Source organism: Penaeus chinensis, chromosome 10 (genome assembly GCF_019202785.1).
Source record: "Penaeus chinensis breed Huanghai No. 1 chromosome 10, ASM1920278v2, whole genome shotgun sequence".
Lineage (NCBI taxonomy): Eukaryota > Metazoa > Arthropoda > Malacostraca > Decapoda > Penaeidae > Penaeus > Penaeus chinensis.
The window spans coordinates 21,301,694-21,309,193 of NC_061828.1; the positions used below are offsets into that span (position 1 = coordinate 21,301,694).

General features: G+C 45.8%; 1 protein-coding gene across 2 annotated transcripts in view; it reads left to right on the plus strand.

The window, feature by feature from the left end:
* LOC125029717 (RNA-binding protein NOB1-like) overlaps positions 1–7,500 on the plus strand; it is a 31,922-nt gene that overhangs the window by 1,077 nt on the left and 23,345 nt on the right. The gene's annotated exons all lie outside the window — the stretch shown is intronic.

The window sequence follows — 7,500 nt, forward strand, 5'->3', positions numbered from 1 at the left end:
TTTCCAAATTCATTTAATTATTGCATTCATTTATTTCTATTTCACCTCTTTAATCAATTATAACTGTTATATATACTACTATACAATAACCTTCTCTGCATTCATGTTTTTGGCAATAGGAATTTTGACGGTATTTGGTACTGAAAGCGACACAACCACCAGTGACTAAATCCTAAAACCAGGGTATCATGCCAACCCAAGATCCAAACCTAACCTTTCATACCTTCTATATTCCTTAGACATGGGGAGCAAAACCCCCCTCTGTACCCCAACTTTATTACTAGTTCATGCCAACATACAGAAAACAGACCCTTCATGCCAACATACAGAAAACAGACCCTGGGGTCAATAGGCGGCTGTGGGGAGGCAGGCCTTGCCAGTCAGCCCCCCCGAGATTACCACTGGCAACGAATCGTATAGTTGTTGGTGCTGGGGGAGGCTTAAGGTCCTCCCCCCCTGCAAGAACGGCGGGCTGTGGGTCCCTCTGGGTTGGCAACTGCTGGGACTCGGGTGGGGGGGGGTTACCCATCATCCCATCTGGGTCCCAGTGGCCGCCAACCTGGCGTGATGCTTGTTCCCATACTCTGCCCTGCAGGCAGATTATGGGACCTGCAGGGGACCTTCTCTATATGGGGCGGCGTCGGTAGGGGTGGCAGAGGTGGCGCCCACCTGGAGTGACTGCCCGAGGTTAGACCTCAGGCGGACTGTCAGGGTGGGGGCTTGGAACGTCTGTTCCCTGCGACAGGACGATCGGTTACCACTACTGTCGAGGGAATTAAAGCAGCTGAGAGTTGAGGTGGCTGCTCTCTATGAGGTGAGAAGACCTGGCAGCAGCACGATTAGTGTGGGTGGCTACACTTACTACTGATGGGGCTGCAGCGATTGCCACCATCTCCAGGGAGTAGCCATAGCCATCTCCAGCAGACTTCAACCCTCGGTAGCTGAGGTTACTCCAGTCGATGAGCGTATTAGGGTATTGAGACTGAAGCTTTTATTTGGCTTCATGTCTCTTATTGCTGTATACGCTCCTACGGATGTATATAAACTTGAGGTGAAAAAGATGTTTTACGCCAAACTTGCATCTGTGGCAGACAGATGTCCTCGGCGAGATATTTGTATTGTCCTGGGTGACTTTAATGCGGTATCCGGCTGCGATCGAGCTGGCTACGAGATGTTTGTCGGTCCTCATGGCTCAGGAGCTGATGCTGGCAGCGAGAATAGCCTACTTTTCCGTGACTTTGCTAGGTCCCAGAAATTGAGGATTTCTGGCTCCTGGTATCAGCGTTCTGACCTGCATCATTGGACTTGGTACAGCGATACTGGTAGTGTGGCCAAGGAGATCGACCACATCCTTGTTAGCACTCGGTGGAACTGCAGGGTCTATCACAGCGCCGAGTTCTGTGGAACTGATCATAGATTAGTTGTGGCTACTCTCCAGGTCTGCTTTAGAACCCTCCGTCGCCCAAATGAACACCCTAGGGTGTTTCATTTGGACAGATTGAGGGAGGACGAGTGTGCCCGGGGGGTTTGCCAAGGTTATCTCTGGTTATCTCACAGCACTCGAGGGCCTGACAGACCCTGTTCTTTTGTGGGATACCTTCAAGCGTGAAACGCTTGAAGGTATCCCAGCTCAGGAATCCATCGGTGAACGCCCAAGAGCAAGACAGAATTCCATCTCGCAGGAGACACTGGAAGCCACAGATGCTTGTCAGGGGATTGCAACTTGCACCGTTCTCTGGTGTGCAGGCCTAGGTCACTGTTGAGAAGGGATAAGGAACAGTTTATCAGTAATCTTGCAGAGGAGGTTGAAAGCCATTTCTTTGTAAATGACCTTCGTCCTGCCTACTAAGCCCTGAGTAAGCTGAACTTTAAGCCCTCTTCACAGACGACTGCTGTCCGCTCAGCAAGTGGCCAGATAATCTCAGATCCTGATGGGGTGCGTGTGCATTGGGCTGAGTATTTTGAGCAGTTGTATAAGGTTGATCCACCAACAGTTGATATGGATGCAGGTAATGTTGAGATTCCTCTGCTAGACCCACCCATCAGCGAGGATCCACCCTCCCTGAATGAAGTCAGGTGGGCAATCTCCAAGCTGAAGAGTGGTAAAGCAGCAGGTGTTTGTGGCATCCCAGCTGAATTGTTAAAGGCTGGTGGAGAACCTATGGCAAGGGGCTTGCATGCAGTCTTGTCTGCCATCTGGCAGACTGGTACCTTTCCCCCTGACCTGCTGAGGAGTGTGGTCATCCCTCTCTGGAAGGGGAAAGGGGATCGGTGGGACTGCAGTAATCGCCGAGGCATTACATCACTCAGTGTACCAGGCAAGGTACTCACGCGCATCCTACTGAGACGTATCAGAAACCACCTGTTGAGGCACCAAAGACCGGAACAATCTGGAATCACTCCTGGTAAGTCCAAAATAGACCGCATCCTGGCGCTCAAGAAGGCGTTTGACACGATGCATCGCGAATCACTCTGGGAGATCCTGAGGCTAAGAGGAATTCCAACAAGGATTATTGGACTAATAGCAAACCTGTATACAGGCACTGTAAGTGCTGTAAAGTGTGGTGGGGGCCTGTCGAGCTTCTTCCCTGTTAGTTCAGGTGTGAGGCAAGGCTGTGTTCTTGCACCAACACCTGTCAACACTTGCATGGATTGGATACTGGGTAGAACTACTGTCCAAAGTCACTGTGGAGCAACTCTGGGCACTATCAAGGTTACAGACCTTGACTTTGCTGGTGATGTTGCCATTCTATCTGAATCTCTGGAAACCCTAGTGGCGGCTCTTGATGCATTTAGCAATGAAGCAAAGCCCCTGGGGCTAGAGGTCTCCTGGACCAAGACCAAGATCCAGGATTTTAGGGGCCTACTAGGAGACCCTGTCCAGTCGGTATGTGCTTGAAGGTGAAAACTTCGAAGTCACAGAGAGCTTAATATACCTTGGTAGTGCAGTTCACGACTCTGGGCTGTCAGACCAGGAAGTCCGTAGACGTATTGGCCTGGCAGCAGGGGTCATGAAATCTCTCGACAAGAGTATTTAGAGATGCCAGTACCTGTGCAGAAGGACCAAGTTACGTGTTTTCAAGGCCCTGATACTGCCAGTTTTACTCTATGGTAGTGAAACTTGGACACTATCTTGTGCTCTGGAATCTTGTCTTGATGCCTTTTGTAACAGATCCTTGCGCCGGATCATGGGGTACAGTTGGCGGGACCATGTGTCCAACCAACGGTTGCACCATGAGACCGGTACAAGACCTGTTACTTGCACAATCTGTGATCGCCAACTCAGGCTATATGACCACTTGGCTCGATTCCCGCAGGATGATCGCGCCCATCAGGTTGTCTCTGTCCGAAACAACCCTGGGTGGAGGAGGCCTGTGGGATGACCGAGAAGGTCGTGGCTTGGGCAGATCAATCAAACCTGTCGTGAGGAACTAGAGATGGGCTGGGCCCCTGCCTGGCGGCTCGCTATAAGGGACCCTCGTAGGTGTAAACAAATGGTGGATGCGGCTGTGCGCGCCTGCCGGCGTTAGCTTCAAAATGATGAATGATGATGAGCCCTTTTTAATTTTTTTTGTGAAATGTCTCTGCATATAGATAGCTCAGGAAGTGCTTAGCCACAAAGGACTTAATCAGTAGCCCTTGTGACCTTACCTGATTTCACCATTCCTTGAATTGGCAGGAAAAATGTTTTTTTTTAGTAATGTTATGAATATTGAAGGTGTTATTTTTATTATAGTCATGATAATTATAATAATGTAATTGATATTAGTAACCGCAATATAAGACAATATAAAATATTTTCAAAAATCAATGAAAAGGGTTGTTTATTACTCTATTTCTTATGCTCTATAAGATGGCAGTGTCCATTTCCCTGTATCTCTGTACATCACTCTCTGTAACATAAACCTTTTTGACTTGCACAGGGAGACCATTCCTTGACAAATGCTGGGGAGAAATGTTTCATATTCAGTATTGCACTAATTCCGGGTTATTTTTAAAGCAATATAGTGGCTATGCAGTAGTAATAGACATTAATAACTGTCACAACTTGATATTTGAGCCCATCAAGTGCTTCAAATGGCTAAAAAAGTTATTCGAAACCAAGCAATTCAGACAGTAGATAGAAGTGATCAAAAGTTTGGTGTTTCACTGTGTAAAGGTACAAGATTTTCAGTGAGCAAATTATTTGTAGAACTAAATGCAGTATTTCATTGAGGGAAATCATATCCCCCTATTTGTTTTGGGTCGCTTATCTTGGGGGAGTATAGAAAAGCAAACTGTATAAATCCCATGTGGGTCTAGGGGGTACAGCCCCCTGGCTAGGAAATATATCAAACAGGGCCAGATTAGGTCAGTTTATTGGTTATGATATATTGTACAATTACCACAGGGGCTTTGGATGTTGTGAATTCCTGTAGATATTACCAAAAAATGGGTTGGATCCCCATAGTTTTTTTTGTTTTTTTATTATAGCCAGTTTAACCCATTGGTGACGGTTGTAGAAAACTAAAAAAAACTCAACGCTCTGGCGAACCATGGCAATGCGCCAACTCGGTACATCAAGCCGAATCATTGCCTTGGAGCGCTTTGGCGCCCCGCCACGGCAGACAGCCGCACGCCACATTTCGAGTGTATTGTTTTGACGCCTATAGGCGTGACCCATCGGGAATGGGTTAAAGTGTTTTTCATGCTGGTTTTCCATATTTTTTTTCTATATTATTCTTATTTCTGCCTGTTTTACCTCATAATTTCCTTGATATACTTTATTCCCTCCCCTGCTATCAGGACTATCGGTTGTGATTGTGATAGAAATGATTATCAGATTTGTTTTCATCACACAAGAATAGATCTGATGCTATAAATATTGGGTGGTTCTTTCAAAGACAAGCAGGTTTATTTTCCCCTGAAATATAATATTTTCTAAGAGAAATGTATGTGTATTGCTAGGTTAGGTTATCTTGATTTAATAGCCCATATAGGAAGGAAGGGGCACAAAGTTTTTGGTCCAAGGCTAAATTGCAAAATTTATATTATACAGGAAACTACCATTACCCAACATGGATCTCCATAGTCATTCTACTCGTCACCCCCACCTAACTGCCCAGCCAGGGGGCTCAGCCCCCTGGGCCCACATAGTCATTATACAATATGTTCTATTCATGACCCCCACCCAATCGCCAATCCATTCCGAATCCTCCACCCAGGTCATTACTCAACCATCAAAATACACGCCACAGATTGAGCGGTTTGTTTTTACGCCTCATGGTGTTACCCATTGGGAAGGGTTAATACTTGTACCAGAACAGTTTCTGTTGCCCTGACTGATTGGCCTGTCTACAACAAAGACTGGTCAGACTGTGAAAATGATCTACCTCATTGACTTTGATGTAGTAGCATCTATTACTCCCAGAGGCCAATGTAAGGCCTACACCAATATTGCCATTAGCTTCTGTAGACATGACCTCCCCCATAAAGTTTATATTGGTCGAGCATCCTGCCCTGTCTGACCATGTTGGCCTCTTCCCCCTCAATTTCAAATATGTTGGCATTTTGAGCACACAGCCAAACACTTGCTCCACAGCCCACTGCCCTCTATGTGCCTAACTGGTCATGACCATTCAAATTAATCTGCTCAGTCATGCACATATGCCTACAAGCTCAAATCTGAGGTAGCAGTTCTCAGATTCAAACTAGGTCTCACTCCACATGGCCAGACAAGAAGCAAGCCAAGGAGGTTTTTCTCTTTCTACCTATTCCAAAAAATTGTACTTTGCTTCACTCTCCTCCCATCTTCTGAAGATGTCTCAGCATCTCCTCTAGTATCTCTTCCCTCAACCCTGAGAAATCCTATCTTTACTCCCTCTCTACCCCACTCAAATTCCTTTTCCAGTCTAAACCAATATACTCCTGTATCAAGATTCGCCACCAGCAATTCCGGAAACTCAGATAGAATAGCAACATCCTCAGCAAAGTCATAGTTGGTAATCCTGATATTGCCCAGTGTTGCTCCACAGTGACTGGATAGTAATTCTACCCATTATTCAGTCCATGCAAGTGTTGAAAAGTGCTGGGGCAAGAACACAGCCTTGCATCACTCCTATATTAACAGGGAAGAAGCTCGACAGGCCCCTCTACACTCCTCAATACTTTCAATATTTAGTCTTGCTATTAGTCCAATAATCTTTGATGGAATTCCCCTAAGTATCAGAATCTCGCATAGTGAATCAAACTACTTTTTGAGGTAGGTGTTGGCTACAAGCAGCCCATGACCAAACTCATGTTGGCTATCCACAATAACTGGAAGTTCTTGAAGACAGTCTTTTGTGGCTTTGCCAGGATTAAATCCATATCGCTCTAGTCTCTGGTGCCTTAGTAAGAAAAATGTGAGAAAAAGTTGGGCTGGTATTCTGAACACTGTGCTGCTATGGTATTTTCTGCAGTCTCAGTGATCCCCTTTCCCCTTTCCCCTTTCCCCTTAACCCTTCCAGAGAAGGATGAACAAGACCCTCAGTAGGCTTGGCTGTCAGATGCCTAGAGGCCAGCATGTAAGCCCCATGTCATAGGTTCACCACCAGCATTTAGCAGTTCAGTATGGATACAGCATATATCCACAGCCTTCCTACCCTTCAGCTTAGAGATTGCCTCCCTAACATCAGTCAGGGTAGGAAGTGGATGGGTGGGTGAATCCGGGACAGGAATTGCGACATCACTTGCGTCCAAACTAACTGCTGGAGGACCAATAGCTGCTCTAAATACTCAGCCCACGAACCCTAGCATTATGTGAGCTGCTCCAAGATCCCCCACAGTTTTTCCTGGCCAAACGGTGGTGCTGCAGAAGTCTTGATGATGGATAGGCGGTGAGCTGGTATTGGAGGCTTAGGCAAGCCAGAAGTGACAGCTGCAAGCGAAAAGGCATGCAAATCACTTAGCACTCTCTAGGCTACTACACCATCACATCATATTACCCTGAACATGAAACATCCAAACAAATTGAAGATGATATTCACATAGAGGACAAAAAGTTGCAGTTGTTGGTACAAGAAATAATCTGCAGATACAAACGGTAAATAAAAGAAAAAGACTGAGGAAAGTGCTGCTCACAGCTTAAGTCCACTCAGTGCTCCTGAGTTTCAACTCTTTATCTTCTCCGTGTTCATGAGAAGAAGACAATGTTTGATGGGTTGTGTTGGGTGATGGAGCCCTCCCTTAATCCTCTTCTCGGGCAAACACTCAGTCTCAACAACTTGAGACGGTGAATTTTGTGAATGTAAAGAATTACTAAAATAATAAAGTGATTGTGGGAGCTGATAATGGGTTCTTATATTGACTGCTGGGCTTGATTTTTCAATCAATTTTTTCAGCCTTTCTGACAACACAGCAAGCTCTTGACAGAGTTTTATAGGGAAATATGTAAAATTAGCATTCTGTTGGTATTTCTGTAAGTAACATTCCATTGCAATTTAGTGACTCATTATACTTCTCCTTCTCCTATAGATGATG